Source organism: Taeniopygia guttata, chromosome 11 (assembly GCF_048771995.1).
Source record: "Taeniopygia guttata chromosome 11, bTaeGut7.mat, whole genome shotgun sequence".
Lineage (NCBI taxonomy): Eukaryota > Metazoa > Chordata > Aves > Passeriformes > Estrildidae > Taeniopygia > Taeniopygia guttata.
Window position 1 is genome coordinate 15,455,001 of NC_133036.1, and position 19,425 is coordinate 15,474,425.

The 19,425-nt window shown below is 38.5% G+C and overlaps 1 long non-coding RNA gene across 2 annotated transcripts in view; it reads right to left on the minus strand.

Moving 5' to 3' along the window:
• LOC115496820 (uncharacterized) overlaps positions 1 to 19,425 on the minus strand; it is a 53,729-nt gene that overhangs the window by 21,000 nt on the left and 13,304 nt on the right. The window lies entirely within an intron of this gene.

The window sequence follows — 19,425 nt, forward strand, 5'->3', positions numbered from 1 at the left end:
CTTCTTACTTTTAATTTTCAGCTATTCTCCACTCAGAATAACATAAACAACTATTTCACATCCAACTATTATTGATTTGACATCTGATAATATTTTAACACAAAACACAAATGCACTTCTATTGTATCTTTCAAAAGAAATTCTGCTATAAAACTTGATTTTTCAAGTATACTGAAGCATAAAAACCCCTCTCTGAATACATTTTTTTTAAGATGGAAGGCAAGGAGTTTGATCAAAAATTGTTTTTAATACTGAGGTATTTTTCTTGACTTTACAGTGATGCTATTGTCCGTGCAACGTAAGGAATTAAGGAGGTAAACTTGTAGCTCGCAAACTTTACAGGTCTTCTGACATTCACATGGAGCCAATTCCCCTGAAAGATTCCCTGTTCTGTGAATTGCACTGCTTTAAAGTTGTAGCTATTTTGTTGGTTTTTTTTTTTTTTACTTTTGATTTTCATCACAGCAGCATGCTACTCAGTATGCCAAAAAGTTCTTTCAAAACCCAAGGTTTGTGGAAACACGGAGAGAATAAAAAAGAAAGCAGGAGACAGACAGCTGGCTCAGTATGTAGCCTTGTTAGACAAAAAAGAGGATTTGGACACAAAGCAACCTTTCACCATGGCTTAGTCAGAGTGCTAAAGAAGCAATTCATACAACTCATGGTTAATAACTAAGAAAATTTGACTGTTTGGTGTTTGTGTACACAAGGGAAACTTCGGAAGTTGTTATGGATTGAGATACTTTACTGTGGAGATCATGTAGACCCTTCAGTGGGTCATCACAATTTCTAAAATTAGCCTGCCTTTCCCAAAACTTTGAGTAGGAGTTCAGGAATCTGTCTTTCAACTGTGCCCTATTTCCTCATTCCTGGATATAAGCCCTGAAGGACCGGAAGCGTCATAAAATTCTCATCACTTCCCTCCTCTGCTGCTCCTTGTGTACACAAACTCAGGATTTGGAGCTAGCAGGAAGCTGCATCTACTCTTATTGTGTTTGTGAAAAGCCATGACAACATGGCTCCTGTAAGAGCAAAATCTTGGTGAAGAGCATCTGATTGGTTTGAATTTTGTAAAACATAATCAGGAAGGACATTGGTACATCACTGAGTGCCTCGAGGACAGCAGGGACCCAAAGACTGCTAAGCAATGCACAGAAAGCACAATAAAGCCCATTAAGCTTCAGGTGAAGGAGTCAAACAAGGTCTCTAACAACTGCCTGACAACCACATTGAGCTCTTGCAATCTGATCAAAACCTGCTCCTCCTGAACAGAGCCCTTAACTTAGGGGATGAGTCAAAGTCCTGGCTCAGCCAGGGAACGGGGATCAGCAGATAAATGACAGGGGGATGTAATATCTTTATGCATAAAAATATAATTTTTGGTGTAAAATAGCATCATTATGCCTGTAGGAAATTCACCTTGAATATATACTGCTTATAGTAGCACATGTGCTATTTCCCAGTATTAATGTCATGCCTGAGTGAATAAAAAGAACTGAAACATCTTCCAAAGCCTTAGCAAAGGTGAGAAACAAGACAAACACACACTATTTTCGTCTAGGCAGGTGACATGGATAGCCTCTAAACTTGTCCTCCTAGATTAGTGCAAGGCCATGGCCAAAAAAAAAAAAAATAAAAAGGAAAAAGGAGAATTTTGGTAAATCATATGAAAGAGTAATAAAGCCATATGGAAAAGGATGTCTATAAGGGAAAAATACATTAGCATCTTGAGATACTTAGTGTATTAAGAACTTGAGACAAATTATTTTAAAGAACCTAATGTAGGTCATTCCCAAAATTTAAGTGGAACTACCATTCAAACCCCTTATCCACAAAAACAGGTATAAGGACAGTGATTTGCAGTGATTTCTCAAATAAGTGCCATGTCCATCATAGGAATACTCCTTGAGGACTTCATAAGGGTATTGATATTATCTTCTTTGAGCTGTGGTTCTTGCCCTAAGGGCAAATAACATAATTGCACAGCAACATACATTTGAGCTCAGCTTGCTCGTGCTCAGTTTGTACAGTTCTGCACTTTCCTATTGTTTCATTGTACAAGATGTCATTGCACCACTTTGATAACATGTCTGAGTATATCAAAGGCCAAGGGAATTCTGTTAGGTAAACACATCATTTATTACCATATACAGCAATGATTACCTGACATCAAAGCTCATCTAGGAGCATGCTGTGTGACTGTGGAGGAGGGCTCTCTGCTAAAAAGCCCTATCGATTGACAAGAGTGTGGAGCAGAGACAGCCATGGGTAAGGGGCTTCCATCAATACCTTCACCACAGCAAGGAAAGAGTCTGCCACTCCCCAGCACTCCAGTATGGATCCTGCCCCCATCTCCAAAACTGCACCAAAACCAGGGCCGTGGCTCTCTCAGGAGCCTTGACAGGCAGGGGGACAGCTCTCTTCTGCCTGGTGTATTAGGACCAAAAATTAAGACTAGAGGATGGGGCTGCCTGTAGTCACAGCGAAGGCAAGGATGGATCTCTCTGTCACAATGTCCACCAGCTCTATCCAGGCAGAGGATTACAGGATTTAGAGATCACAGAATCATGCAATGCTTAAGGGTTAGAATGGACCTTAAAGTTCATCTAGTCCCACCCCCACTACCTCCCACGAATCCAGGCCTTATCCAGCTCAGCCTTGACCTGCCAGGGTTGGGATATCCACATAAAGCCTTTCTCACCATACAGGCAACTGAATTGAAAATAGCGGCCCAAAGACCACACAGAATATCCAAAGTTACCATGGGAGTATCAAAAAAGACTACTCTGGATATTTAAGGGGTGATTAATAAAGAGCATCATTGTGCCTTTGAAAAGTTAAGGTACTTATCTATGTAATCAGATTCAATTTTATTATCTTGACAGAGAGGAGATATGGAACACAAGTGATGTGCACTGGCCTAAAGGAATGATAGACGTACACAGGCAATTGTATTCTAAAGAAAACTATCTGCAAACACAAAAAGTTTCCCAGTGCATTGAAGTGGCATCTCAAGCAGGTACTGCCTGGACAGTTTGCATGTAGGTAAAAAATAGGCAAATTTATCATCTCACCTTTGGCTCCACAGAAATTCTCTTCAGATCCATGATTTCTATCATGAGTCAGAAGAATAACCTATCCTGTGCTAACACAGTGAATTCTCCCATCCCTGCCTTTTGATTGTCCAACAATCAGAAGGAAGAGCTGCAGTTTCACCAAACATTATGCTCTTAACTGAAAATCTCACTTCAAAAGGGCACTTGGAGACATCAGTTAAAGTGAAGTACTTTTTTAAAAATCTTTGAAGACATAAAAAAGACATAAGTTTCATTACTCTAAAAAGAAAACACTGCAGACAAAAACTCCACCAAAATGTTTAAAAAATAAACCAATTCTGATTAATAAAATTCACTATAACCAAATATCCTATTATCACAATTATGTCAGGTTTGTGTAAGCAAAGGTACAGCTGAGCCAAAATGCATCCTGAAAAAACTCTCAGTGCAATGAGAACTTTGAATTTGGAGCCTGAAATGAAAATCCTACCCTGATAGGGTAAGAAATGAGGAAAGCTCTCAGACTGTGGGTCAGGAATTTTTTGGATGGGTTTCAAAGAGGGGGGAAAAAGGAGGGGAAAAGGAGTGGAAAGGAGAGTTAATGGAGAGGAACAATAAAGGTAGCTCCGATGACAGTAATAAAGGAAATGGGTGAGAATTTTAGCAAGAATAGAAAGCCAAATATGGTATCTGCTGATATGAAGCAGAGAAGCAGAGTCTGATGAAAACTTTCTTTAAAAAAAAAGCAAAAAAGAGCCAAATTTATAAAGCTTAAAGGATATGACAGGGAGAGCTGCAGGATAAAGAAGCAGCATTATTTGACCCTGCTTGTGAGTGGAAGAGGCAAGCCTTGACTAAGCAGGAAGAGTGTCTTGAGAGATCTTCTATTTATTTTCTTCTGTGGGATTTTTGCATTGTGTGCTCTCAGCTCAATATGTGTATTGGCTATTAGTGCATTCTTTCTGTATTTTTCTTTATTTCTGAAAGGTGCTGGTGTTGGTTTTTGGGAACCAAAGCCACAGCTGCAAGACAACATGAAATCTATCTAGAAAGCAATAAACAGAATCTCCAAAAACTCACTACTCCATGACCTTCCTCTTCAAGAGGAAGAAAACTCAGACAAAAAAATTCTCCTCAGCTCAGCTGTAATTTCTTTCAAACACATCCTTGATCACTTCCACTCTCTCATTTCTTTATGCAGTGTACAGACACTGTCTTCATTGAGAATAGCTGATCTCTTCCCTTACGCATTCAGCAATCTTCCAGTAAGGTTACTAATATACCAGGTCTATAGGTCAGCTCAATAATGACATATTGCTGCTCAAAATATAGAAAAATTACAGTTTTCATAAAAGAAGAAATTTCAGATCTCCCAGAACAAGACCTCTCAGAAGGGACAAATTCTATTATTAGACTATGAGCTGGGTACAGACTTTTTCACCAATATTTCAGGAGTGACATTAGTCACCACATACAATCTGGGTAAGACTCTGGCAGAAAGGTAAATATGGCAAGTGACCTTTTTTTTTTTTTTTTTTCCCCCCAGAGTAAGCTCATTCTTCCCTAGAAAAAGCAGGACAATTTCAATAGCTTTTGAGATGGTATCTTTAAAGTATTATTATTTTTCTTTATAATGGACTGAGTGTTCTAAAAAGAAGGCAAGGAAAATAAGGTAGAAGCAAAAAAAAGTATTGAAACAAAAGGGAGGATAGTACATATTTCTTTTATATATATATATATAACTCTAGTAAGGTAATTTATGACACATGCATGCCTGCAGATAAGCTACTGGTAGAATACTGGTAGAGGCTACCAGTATTCAATCAGAATTGTGGCTCCTGAGTAAAGAAAAAAACAAAACAAAACAAAACAAAGCAAACCCCAAACAGCAACAAAGTTGGCTAAAAAGATTCTGGAAGTCAGTGTAGCAGCAGGAACAAGAGAAAAGAATCCTTAGCAAGGTATTAAAAATTTGTAGAGGATTGGGGCAGAAAGAAATTTTGCAATGTAGTTACTTGGTATGTAAAATCCTCACACAACTTGTAGACATTGATGCCTTGATATTTTTATTTCAGGTCACTGATACCAATGTGCAACAGGGACAGTGAGATGTCCAGTATAAATAAATATCTCATCTCAATTACACCATGAGGAAAAAAAAGGAGGGTAAGACACACTCTAAGTGATCCACCAAGAAAATACATAAGCAGATTAGTATTTTTCTTAATGTGGGGGAGAGTACTCATTGTTGTAACTAAACATGAGATGTGTTGTTAGAAAGAATAAATTTAATTTATGGAATCGAACAACAAGAGAAGAAATATTCTTCTAGAATTAGGAAGTAATATTTTCATTCTTGATTAAAATAATGTGCTAACTGGCATCCATTACTGCTGCTTATATATGAAGTTTATGATGACTATTCACATACTGCAGGTAATGGAAACTTAAGTTCAGCTCAATGTTTCTGGACAATCAGTAGGAAGAGAAGAGCTATAAATGCATATTCTTTGCAAGGACAGAAATATCCAAACAGACAAAACTGTGCTGGCACAAAAGAAGCACAGTATTATTATGTTTTAAATATGCTAATGTGCATGTATAGTGTTACACTCAGTTGTAAAGGAATTTATTAGCCTCGGTTTCTTAATGACTATAATCTACATTCAGAGTGAATCAGTCTGAATCCATCCCTAGAAGTGTTTGTGAACTTCTGTTGACATCTCAGCTGCACAGATCACAGCATGTGGCCCCGCATGTTTATTTCCTGAGTGACCCATCAATTGATTCATCAGCTTCCTGGAGCACTCTTACATTTCCAGGGAAGCTGTCCTACTGCTGCAGGATGGGATGCTGGAGCACCAGGAGTGCTGCTGGCCCTGTAGAAAAGAGTGATAATCATACATGCCACAGAATGTTCAAGATTGACTAAACCAAATAAAGAGCAATCTGACTACCTGAATGTATTCTTTCCAGCAATCTCCCACCACTGTAAGACAGAAAATGTTCTGTGTCCTCTTTGCCAAATAAGCTTGTGTGAACTGAAGAATTAACATTGTATAAAACAATAGAGAAAACACAGAATCACAGCAGCCAGCAGCAGTTTCCCTCAGATAGCAACACACTTGGATCATGCCTTATAAAAGGGAATTTTTATTAAACTAATTATCTCAAGACCTTGAAAAGATGTAGAGCAGTCTTTGCTATTTCGTTTTCATTTTACTGGAAGTAGTAAATGAGAAACATTTCCCGCACAGTTTATTGAATGTGTTTGTGCTTAGAGCTCAAAAAGGATATGCTGCAAGGTAACCAGGGCCTTTTATAAGCTGTTATCGACCTTTTGGGAGCAAAAGCTAAGAGGAAGAAAAGAATCAGAGAAAGAGAGACAGAGGGACAGCAACTGGTGCACAGCTCTGTCATTAACATAATGGTGGCCAAGGAAAGCATCCCATGCAATTAACAATACACAGCTGTGGTCACACGGAGTCTCTCTTCTGTGCAGGAGCAGAAGTTTATACAGCTGCTACCAGCTACTCTGGAGTCACAAATGCAAACACATGATTGCATTATGTTTACAAATTTCCTGCAGAACCTTCTGCAATTTCATGGATTATATTACAGTCACTCATAGCCTGATGACAAATTACTGCGGATTAATCTCTTCTTTAAAAATTTGTGGAGCTTTTAAAAAAGTGTACATAAAACAAGCTGCTAGTTGTTTTTCACTGTTAATAATGATTCATTTTAAAATCCAAAGTTTAGAAGTGTTACAGGGCATGCTTCTGGGCTTTCATTCATTAGACTAATAAAACTCCATAAAGTTGACTGTTGCTGCCAGAGGGTATTGCTCCTTTCTGACAGGTACAGTGACAGGCACAAATTTTCTATCTCTGAATAGTATTATAGACATTATCAACTGAGACAAAGAGAGCAAAACGTATGACAATCATTCAGTCTCACAGCAAAGAGATTTGTAGCTCTCTGCTAAGTATGCTTCCCAACAAACAGACTATGTTGTCCTAGGGCTACATGGAGGAGTTATATTTTCTTTGAAAATTCAAGGGCATTTGGTTTGTTTTCACTCCACTTGAATGATTGTTTTGTTTGTCGGTTACAGCTAAACAGGTGTGGGGTCCAGGCTTTTTATTTTTGCCAGCAAAATAGCTATCAACTGACCATTGTTCTAGAACACTAACAATATAATTTGCAGTAAATACTTTAAATAAACATTTTTCTCAGGTCTGTTTTCAAAAATCCAATAAATAATATGCAGAAATGAATGCAACTCCCTCTCCCTCACTCAGTACTGGCATTTCTAAAATGCTTTTCCCAGTGATAAAAAAGAAAAACCTTGGGACTGGTCCAGAGAGGACAGGGAAATGTCCTTTTTCCTCTGAGGTTTAATCTGTGGCTTCTGAGCTAGAACACCCCTTTAGATGTCCCAATAAAGAAAAACAAAAGAACATATTTTCTTAAGGATGTGCATTGTTAGGGGTAGATGATGGTTGTAGGATTTTGCAAGAAGGTTTCCCAGGCCTTGGACCATTCCTTGTGTTACTCCTCAGGCTATTTCCCTTCTTGACGACCCTCGACAGCTAATCTGGGGTCTTCTAGCTGATGACTGGAAATAGCACAGTGCCTTCTGGAAGAGGATGAAGTTCTTGACCCAATCTGTACAGTCCTTTACTACAGGGAACTTTGCAAGTCCGAGCCCTGGGCTGGGTCCAGCAATGAATAAAAGGGTGAGTTGAGGCCAGGCTCCCCTTGCTGTGTCCCACTGAGGACACAGATCTCTCTAAGGGCAGAACTTTTTCATACAGCCTTTTTATAGAGCCATGTAAGCTGAAATCCAGCACTCCAGCAAAAAGAGAAGATGCATGGGCTGCTTGCAGGAGATCATCCCAGCTGGGTGGATACATGCTCTGTCTGACAGAGTAGAACATTGCTGGTTTTATTTGAAGGGCTCACTCTCAGCGGTGTGTTCATCACAACTCCCTTACTGAGCCAGATCCAAGGTTACTCTGTCTTGGTATCTGCTCTCCAAAACACTATTCAGGCAGATGTCTAAAAAAGTTTAAGGGCTGGACAAAGGTATAAGACATTTTCTCACTAATTCTTCAAACCTCCAACTATTTTCAGCTTAGAGGACTTTGTAAGGCAGTTGTGGTGATGTTATTTGTAACCCACAACAGATTTTTCTTCCATGTCTTTTAAGCCTTGCTTTAAGCCCACATAAATGCTAAGCACCCATGGCATCCTCTCACAAAGACTTCCATAGTTTAACTAAATATTGATGCTATTACACTGTTTTGCTACTCATTTACCTGTCTCTAGCCTTGTTTGATGCCTCCAGCTCGTCTGCAGAAAAGATGGAGGTTAATTTCTCCCAGGCATTTCTTTCCAACTCTTACTTTATTCTTGAGATTGGAATAATGGAAATTCATACAGTATTCAATATCTTTATGCTGCAGTGAGACTCAAATGACAAAAACTATCACAATTAGAGGGTGGAAATCCACAGAGCTGGAAATTCATCATTTCCTCTGTGAGCAGACTTCAATCCTCTCTGATTAAATCCAAATTATAACAACTCTGTAAACATCAAGGTTGTCCCAGCATCTGACACCCTTTCCAGAAAAGAATTCTTCAGCCCACTATTGTACTGAGATGCATCCTTTTAACTCTCTACACTGACTGCTAAGGTCACTTCTAGATTATCCTCTTGTTGCAGAGGCTAATTCTAAGTTCGCTTATAATTCACTTTCTCTAAAATTATCCTCAAACCTTCCAAAATCTTCCTTTTTTTGATTCAATTCACTGCTATTGGCACTAGAGCTTGGTTCATCAGTAACTATATTGTGGTTTACTGCCAGCAGCTTCACTGAGTATCCAGGCATAATAAAAAATTTTCTCAATTTTTTTTCACTGTTTTCATTGTATTTAGCTTTCAGTCTCATCATGAAATTTGAGATCCCAAGCTGGGAATTGGGATTCTACTAAGCAATGGCTGCTGTTACTAACATTCAGGGGTTTCCCAAGTCTACTACACTCAAAAAGGACTCACAAATCAGAACTACCAATGTTAAGAGAGGATATAATCTCCATGCTCTTGTTACTAAATTCCCAATGTTTTTTAACTAAACACTGAGCTAATTGTGAAGACACCGAGTGGTGCAATTAACCAAATAAATACAAGAGTCAAATGACAATGGATTCTCTACAAAATCAAAGAAAGAATAAAACTATAGTGCATTTTAAATTTTGACTATTAAAAAACATTTTCTAATAGCCATCACCAAGATATAGCACTAAACAACATTGCCACACTTAACCTCATTGAAACCATAAAAAAGCTGAATAATTTGTAAAAATGCAAGTAAAGAGTTGCTTTTCTATGAGACATTCACTTACAAGATGTTAGACATCAGTAGTAGTAGAGAGTATTAAAATCCCCTGAGAGAAATACAAGGAGAAAGCTGCCAAACCCTCTCCCACCACACACACCAGTGCAGTGGGTGGGTTCCCTCACACCAAAGAGCTCCTGGGAATCTCAGGAGAACACATCTCCCTTGCATATGCAGACACAGGTGCCTCCCTTCTGCCTTTCTGGGTGCTTAGGGACACGTTCCTGTCCCTCCCACCGCCTGTTCTTCATACACACTGAGTTTACACTGCAGGTTGCTCCCACCAGCCAGTTTGGATTAAACACTCAGTGCTGGGAGATATGGTTTCACTAAATTTTAATACATTTCCCAAGAAGCAGGAAATCCATTATTATTAAAAGGAGCTTCAGGGTGTTATAGGAAAGAATGATCACTCAAGGAAACTTTTATGTCTATACAACCATTCTGATAGTCAAAACAGCCCAGAAACATTTTAATGGAAACCTCCCCAATCTTTGCTGAACACTTCTGTAATATGACCAGAGAACATTTAAATGTGAATCTCTTTAGTATTTGTTCTTCTGCTGAAGGTAAGTCCCTAAGCACTAGCATTCTCTAAAAATACCTCAGTGACTCAGAAAAAAAATCAAAGCTTACAAGAGGTACCATATTGTACACAGTTAGGGTGGTTATATGGACTGGCTGATCCATCTCTTGAGATGGAATGGTCCATGAGGTGGGATGCCTATTTCCCAGTCTGGCCCCATTTGAACTCTGGCAGGCTGAGGCAGCAGAGACTGTCACTGTTAATGCACCACCAACCTCCTGCTATGTTTGTTACTTCCTCAGACCCAAGGATTCACAAGCCTATATGGACGTTATGTCCAGATTCTATTCGTGATACTCAAAAAATCTTTTCTGATAAACAACATACACCAGCAGCCTTGCAAAAATCACACCAGGCTCCTCTGCATAACACCAATCAATGAGCTTATGTGGAGGAGAAAACTGTGTCATGTTTGTGAATAAAGCAATTTCTTTCTTTTCTTTAGTGTCTGTGTTGGAAGAAATCACTGTGCTGATACAGTAGTTGAATTTCAATTTTAAATAAGGTCAATATTAACCCCAGCCATAAGTAAGGAATGCATCTGATAAAACAATTATTTTTCCTTATGAATCACACATAAAATACTCATTCTGAGTCACAAGGGACTGTGTACTGCCCACATTCATATTCGTGAATCATGTTCTCATCTTCTAGTTTCAGTCAATGCTTTGTGATCTACCTCCTGCTTTAAGTGCCAAACTAATGAAGGCCACTAAGGGAATTATTATGCATTCTTCCTTTTTTTTTTTTTTTTTCTTTTTAGCAAGATTTCTAGTATGTTCAGCTGATATTAGTTATTTTGGGGAAAAAATGTAGTCATTCAACCCACCAAGTTTGTGTTCTGGAAGGACAGAAGCCTTGCATGTGTTCATATCTCTTCTAGTGCCCTCCAGTCCAGACTTCTGCTCTCACTACTCTTGGGATCCTTTGTGTAAAGTTGTCACAAAAGCCAGCACATCCCTGTGTGTTGTCCTTTGATGAAGTGGGTGATGGCCACTGATTAAACTGCCTTGTTGAGATCCTGCCGCTGCTGCTGTGCCTACTGAATGCATTTCAGCTATGCAGGAAATACAGAATATATGTCTCATTGCATTCTTTCAGGGTTAGAACTGTAGTGAAATTATTTGCATTGTGTTTTCAGGGACTACATGAAAGAAATTTTACTTCTCAGCATGCTGCAGCCCATCACTACATGTATGGCAACAAAGAAAAGGACTCAGGAGCTGAAGGGATGAATTACGTAGGAACCAAAAGGAATAATTACTCAAAAATGGTGACTCAGGTTCAATTTATGTCAAGATTTTTTGGATTGTGAGCTGATTTTTTTTTTTTTTTTTTTTTTTTTAGATTTAGTCACCAGTTTTAGGCTTTATGACATGGGCCATGGTACCTTCCACTGCCTTCTCCACAGTGTCTGTTCATTATGCTCAGCTGAATTGGGTTTTCCACCAATCTTCTATACTACTTGGTCATATTTTTTGAAAATAGTGCTTATTCAGTTGGCCTTGATCTATATAGTTTTCTCACCTATATTTAATCCACTTGCCAAAGATTTCTCCCCTCTCCCTTCAAGAAGCAAGGATTTTCTAGTGTTCTTTGTTATTAAAAAACAGGTATTTGTGCCATTTGGAAATTTAGGTGATAAGACAAAGCCCTAGAAAATAAACCAGGATAGATGGCTTCTATTTTCTTTTTTCATTTCTCTTGATTTCCCATCTTTATTTTTGAGGACATCTAAGAGAAAACACAGCAGGAGATTTTCTTATAACAGATTTTCTGCTCTGAAAATGATGGTGTCCCTGATATACTAAAATGAATTCAAGTAAAATATTTTGTCCCTCTCTATGATATTTTAGAAGTACCAGAGACAGAGAGAAAAAGAAAAAGGGTCTGGGATAGTTCAACTGTATATATGTTCAGACCCTTGTTTTCTCTAACCCTACCCCAATACTGCATTTCTCTTTGCTTACTAAGAGAAAAACTCAGCCAAAAAAGGACTGGGGCATATTGCCTTACTACTGTAGGCCAGATATTTTTTTTTAATAACATATCAGCAGGAATAATTGATGAGGACAGAAGTCAATGACATTGCAGACTTTTTAACTGAGGAGGAATACAAAGGTTATTAATATTCCTATATTTCTTAGTAAAACACAGAACAATTAAATTACTTTTAGCAGTTCAAATGGGTTGTTTATTATCAAATTTTAGGAAGACTTTTTTTCTGATTCCTTGCATACCTTCCTCCATAATCTCTGTCAAGACCTAATAGTCTAAAGGATGCTGGATAGCTGCTCAAGCACCTATAGGGAGAGGGATTGGTTATCTCAGCAACATTTTGTATGGCACTTTCTCCAGATCATGTTTCCAAACATGATTTCCATTTGGCAGATCACTTATGTATTTTGCTTACCTGTATTTTCTTACCAAAGAATTTAAAGCTACCTCCAAGGCTTTCTCTAAGGCTTAAAGCTCATGTCTTCATACCAAGTTACACTGGCTTAACTAAAGGTCAGATCTGAAACCAATCCAAGTAGGAAATGGGTGATGTACTTATTCCACTTGAAGAAGGATTATATGGGCTCAGATCAAGTCAATTAGGAACAGATTTAAATTAAGGCAAAACAAGCTGATTTTAAAAGGCAATAATGATGTCTCTGGTGATTTGTCTAAGTGTAACAAAAATCTGTGCAAACCCATGTGCAATCTATAAATAAAAGCTCAAATTTCCTGGGAGAATCCTTGCCACCACAGCCTATGTATGCATAAGCATGGCTTTTTAAGATGCTGCACCATGCCTCTATCACAAAAAAAAAGATGATTTGCCCAATATACCTCGCTGATGACTGTTGCCTACAGTCTGCCGGTATTGCATCATTTTTATCTCATTGTGCAGTGCTCCAAGACTGTTAATGATGCCATAACAGGTTGCTGTCTGGAATTACAGTATCTCATATATTGACTTATTAGCCAACAGATCTTAAATAATTATTCTGAACTCCTGACCATGTAGAACATTAAACTGATGAAGACATTAAAAAAATATGCATTTGAGGTGTCTTGAAGGGGTGCTCAGCAGTAACGTGCATCTTTTGGCCTGGGAGGGAGTCAAAATGACGTCCAATTTACATGTTGCAAAAAGGGATTGGATGTGTAATGAGATCTGATATCTCCATTGGTATAGGATAGTCATGGCTTTTAATAGATTATGCTAGTGTCCATATAGATATTTACAAAGGCGTTGATTTCCCACATTTTTGTCCCAGGGCTCATCCTAGTCCCTAATGCTGATGGGCAGAACAAGAAGCCAGCCCTCATCAATGCAGCTGATCTATAAATCAACAGCATGGCAAAAACCCTCCTCCAGTGACTTGGAGGCCCCGGCCCTGCTGCAGAGCCTGACACAAACACATCTGACGTCCCACTGCTCCTCAGATGGAATTGCTATAGCCACTTGCAATCTTGTGATACTCACTACTTCTCTCAAGAAATATTAGAGGCTGGCTCATTTCTGACCATAAAGCTCAGTGTCTTGAAAACCTCAGCTCCAAAGTCTTGGAAATTGGGAGGGGGAAGGGCAAGGAAGAGAAAAGAAAGCTACCTGAGCATTCTGGCGCAGAAAAAGCATTCCGTTTGCAATCTAATGCCCCATATTTAAAGCAACTCCACATTAAACATGGATATTAGTAGCATGTCATTAGGATCATATTTCTAAAATTTTGAGAAACCTGCATTCCTCTGATTTTGCCATTTAACCAACATAATCACAAATTAGGCTTATTTTTTTCCTACCCATATTGACCATGAGGTTGCATGGAAAATCAAGAGTAATTTCACACAACTGAGGTTTTTGTTTTGAGAACTTCATGCATAAGACAACAAGATTTTTTTCCCAAAGATTCTCATTCTGCTTTAGGGAAAAAACCTACAAAGAATAGAAAAATAAAATATCCCATAAAATACACGGCAAAAAATTAAGAACATCATCCTTTCTGTGATTGTTGAATTTTATTTTTATTTGCCACTCTGTCTGGCAGTAAATGCTGTAGGGATAGGGAAAAAATGCACATTGACAAAACAACAAAAACTATATAACTATATATAGTTTACTATTTAATCCGCTTCAAAGAAAAAAAAAAGAGCAAAGCCAGATACTTCTTTTTAGAAGCAGCTGATTTCACTAAAAATGGAGAAAAAATTATCATTAGAAGTACAATGATCATTAGAAGATAATGAATGTGTTCTTCTGCTGCATTCATAGAAAGACCCTATGTACCTTTTCATTCCACATTTTATATTACAGCACCTCTTCAGACTCAGCTAAGAATATCCCCAAGTCTAATGGGTTAAATGCTTATTATACCACTGTCTTATTTGTAACATAAGGCACCTACTACAAGCCTACACTTCATGCAAAATTGCCAATTTATAGCAATATTCCTTGTTTAGAAAACAAGGCTATCCAAACACTATAATTACAATATGCACCAGCAGGCATAACCCTGCATTAATGCACAGACTCCAGATACATTCGTCAAATAGAGTTTTTTTTCTCTTTGCCTTCTTCTCAGGGTACTTTTAAGTTCAGGGACAGAGAACATGTCTTCATTAGAAACATTAACATTCACAGGCTGTAGTAAATTTTGACAGTGAAAAGGTCTCTGTAACCTTTAGTTGTGCAGAAATTTACTTCCCAAGAAAATTACAGCTGGCACTGTCTTAATTAATGCTAGCTTTCTTTTCTGAAAATTGTGGGCTTGTCAGTAAAAAAGGCAGAAAAACCTGAGTTTAAAAGACTGGACACAAAAGACGCCTAGAAATAAAGCCCTGCAAAATTTCATAATATTGCTCTGTTTTTGTTCTACAGTAAGGAGATGAAAAGATCTAATTTGATTTTGCCAAATGGAGCAACATATATGTAATATAGAAATGATTTGCATTTTCTCTTTTGTCTTTGAGTTTTATCATGTAAAGAGTGCTTTTTAAGCCATTCTGTTTTAAAAGCAATAGGTCAAATAAAATCTATATCTGCAGGGGGAGGGGAATAAGGTATGACTTCATTATTTTTTTTAGCATTGCTTTAAATGTTCCTAGTAAATCATAGCCAACTGTAAGAATTGTAGCAGTGCTGTTCGTATGATTTTTAATCACATGACATCTTTTCTTCTCATTTCTAGAATTATTTTAGTATTAGTGTACAAATTTTGTCCTCAACAGTCACCTTCTACATGTCTCAGAGTTCTATTTTGATGGCATAGATATTTTTCTTTGATCTATGTAAAGATAATTTATTTGCTGACTGAATTTTGATCATCATGCAGGGCTTTTTAATTGCTTGACAAGGATTTAAATATATACCCTACCTCTGAACAGCATTTTTTTACACACAGGTTGTATTATTGCTAAAAGCAAATAGATTTTTTTTCCTTAAATGTAGAATGAGCAATAACATGCTTCTACATTATTTGTCACCAGAATCTCCTGGATATTGCTTATGCACTTCCTCATACACTCTTTCAGAAGAGATTTACAACATTTTGTGTTTGGAATTACTGTGCAGTTCCCAGCTCCATCACTGGAAGCAATAAAGCTCCAGTTCCACATAAGATTCTTGCAAACCAGGACATGACACCACTTTGGCACTATGTGAAGCACCAATACTGCATGTCAGCTGTTCAAAACATTTTATGCAAGTTCCTACAAGCACTTTAAATTAAGGTGCCCCGTATAAATGGTTTATTCATGTTTATGAAATGATTAGTTGGTGCCACTACATCCTTTAATAACTTATTGTAAGGCATGTTATAAAATGCATCATCAATAAATGCTTAAAATGCTGCCACAGCAAGGTGATAAGCTGTTACAACAATATTTTAAGATGTAAGTATTGTTCAAATAGTTTGTCTGCTGTTTCAATACATACTCCCAAGTTCTTTTTTTACAAGCATGATATTGAATGCTGTATAAATAATAAAATATTTATACAGATCACCTTAATTTAAAGTCTTACTATGTTTCCATAACTTCAATGGATTTACCACATAGCCTGAACATGCTTGAAGGTACAGAAAGGCATGAGAAGTGAAACATCCCTATCTTAGATGCAAATCTCTGTATTATCAACCTGAGACAGAGAAAAATCACAGCATTCCCCAGACAGGATTTGTATTTTCAAGGCTTGAACCATTAACCATTTAAAGAATTGTCATGAATAGGGGGAAAAAAACCAAAAGCAGTCACCTCAAGCCTGATGTCCTGAAAAAAAATTCACACACAAAATGTTTATAGCACTTGGCAATGTTACTGAAATAATAAAATCATAGTGTGGCTTATGCAGCCCACATGGGCAAATGCGGGATAAAGGCCTCTCTCTGCCGTTTTCCATACAGGAAAACAAACAGAATAACATTATGGATAAATGTCATAAAAGCAGTATGGTCATAAAGCAGACACTGCTTGGGACATAAGCTTATGCATTTATCTGCTCAGCTTGACCACAATAAGCAGGAAGACTTAAATGATGCTCCAAAAATGGAGAGTAACCTCTGGAAGAGAAAGCCAAATTCCTTGCTTAAAAACAGTGCACTAACTGCAAGAGCATAATGAGGGGGTCTAAGGACATACTTACATAAGAGATTAGTCAAATATCCTTTGCTCGTTCTCAAATTCACTGAACTACTTACAGAATGGAGGAGACTGAAGAAAAGCACTTCTCAATATTGGCTCAAACACTGGGATTTCCATTACTTTCTGGGAGATTCCCTGTGACCTTGGATCACTCCTTTATGGACAGACTGAGACAGGCCTTTGTTCCAGCTTGAGGAAAGGCAGCCACACAGATACTCAGTAGGGCTAAGGAGATGTGGCCAAAGGAAAGGTCTGCCTTGAGGGAAGAAAGGCAAAAGGAAAACACCTGTCCTTGAAGGAGAAAAGGCAAAGGAAAAGTTTGCCCTTGAAGGAGGTGAGTCAAAGAAGTCTGTCCTTGAAGGAAGGCAAAGGAGAAGTCCGTCCTTGAAAGAGGAGAGGCAAAGGAGAAGTCTGTCCTTGAAGGAAGGCAAAGGAGAAGTCTGTCCTTGAAGGAGGAGAGGCAAAGGAGAAGTCTGTCCTTGAAGGGAGGCAAAGGAGAAGTCTGTCCTTGAAGGAGGAGAGGCAAAGGAGAAGTCTGTCCTTGAAGGGAGGCAAAGGAGAAGTCTGTCCTTGAAGGAGGAGAGGCAAAGGAGAAGTCTGTCCTTGAAGGAAGACAAAGGAGAAGTCTGTCCTTGAAGGAGAGGCAAAGGAGAAGTCTGTCCTTGAAGGGAGGCAAAGGAGAAGTCTGTCCTTGAAGGAGAGGCAAAGGAGAAGTCTGTCCTTGAAGGAAGGCAAAGGAGAAGTCTGTCCTTGAAGGAGGAGAGGCAAAGGAGAAGTCTGTCCTTGAAGGAAGCTCTTGAAGGAAGAGCAGCCAAAGGGTAACTGGGGGTGAGGCCTGGAGCTGCTCCCTGTGTGAGGACATGGCCTGGGCCCTTAGGCCGGTGCTAAAAGCCTCTGAGTGAGGGGGCCGTGCTCAGGGCCTGGCACACACACACCATTCCATGGGAGCTGGTGGCCAGAGCCTTCACAATGTGGCTTACAGGTGGTTCTGAGCTCAGGAGCTCCTCTGAGGGGGACATGCAAACTCTGCTCTGCCCTTTCCACAGTGCCAGCATCCACTGAGAAAGCTCCAGCCCAAACCTGGCTCCTACAGCCATAAACACAGGGTGTGGAGCCCTGCCCCTCCCAGAACGTGCCTTGTTTTGGGCTCTGTGGATGACTTCAAGGACAGGTTTAGCTCCTAAGGAATAAAGGAATAAAAGGCTCAGTACTGAGTCTCTTTCTTCCTTTCCACAATAGCTGTTCCTCTTTGGACATGACTGATCATAAACTTAATAAACTACAGAATATTCATCTTTTAACACATTGGAGTACATAAGGGAACTCTTAGTAATTAGCATTCCTGAACTCGTATTCTGCAAATTTATTTCCTCAAATATTTTTTTTTCACATGATTTATTAAAAAATAAAGCCAAACACTTGGTTCTTAGATCCTGACCCTCTAACCACTCACATATGTGGTGTGCATGCAAAAACCCATCTCTTGCATGGGTTCTGTGAGAATTTGTAGTCACAAATTGTGGTTTATATTATATAAATGTTTCTAGGCTTTTCAGTGCTGTCAATATGATTTTTCAGTTTCTTTCTTGTCAATTTCCAAGTACCACAAAAACAAATTTTCTATATTTTTTTCATTTTATAAGCTATAACAAAAAAATTTTCAGATATTTCCCAAAATTCTTCTGCAATTAGATCTTACTTAATTTCTAATAAATGCATAAAGTTACTTACATGGACATTTATATGTGAATATTTGTATATAGAGTGATATATAAATTTACTCATATGTTAGTTTAAACTTTGTTGCTTTACAAGTTTTATTGCATGGCTCCCTTGAAATTTAGTGACCTATCAAGTTACTCCCACAGACTATTTCTGCCTCACACAGGTTTGATTTTCCTTCACACATTTCTGCAGCATGGCAGTGTGGACCCTTTGCCCCAGCCCTGTGGGCAGGGCACGGCCAGCAAATGGGTTTGCTCGGCAGGCAGGATCCTGCCACGGGGAACAGCCTCTGATCCGTGTCCTGCAAAATGAAAACACCAATGCCCATCTTTGGGCTTACATTTATGCCACTTTCTGAGGCATGTCAGATGCTTACCTTCCCCAAAGGGAAAAGAAATTACTTATTAGCTTGTACTGTTCTTCTGTTAGAAGCTCAAGACTGAGATACAACAGGGTGAAGTGGTTTTGCACCCAGCACCCTCTGGCAATTTGGCAGATGTTTCTAGCCATTTTCTAGCCATTCTGATGCAAACTTAGGAAGTTTTTAAATTTTTCCAGTGGCCTCCAGGTGAATACATTTATCTGAGTGCCTGTCAAGTGTCTTCCTTACTCTCTAACTTAATTTAAAAACAACACCAAAATAGATATAGGATATTTACGTATTCCTTTGTTTATAAAGCATGGAATCTCAGTGCATTACATATTCATCTGTTGTTACATATCTACTTGAAAAAAACTGTGAGTGGACTTTCAGACACTGTCATCTACCAACATTCATCACTAATACTTCATTTTATTCTTTGTATGTGAGAGACTTGAAAATACTTATGTCTGCCTTTCAAGGAAATCATAAATTTCTGGAGTGCATGTGCACTCTACAACACCTTCTTGTTAAGCAGAGAGGGCCCTCAGGGCACAACAGCATGGTGTGGTATTTTTGCCTTTTGTTAATATGTGACACTCGTATTTGCCCCAAGACAATGTACAAATATAGTTTGGAGGTTTTCCTAATGATAATCATGATGTT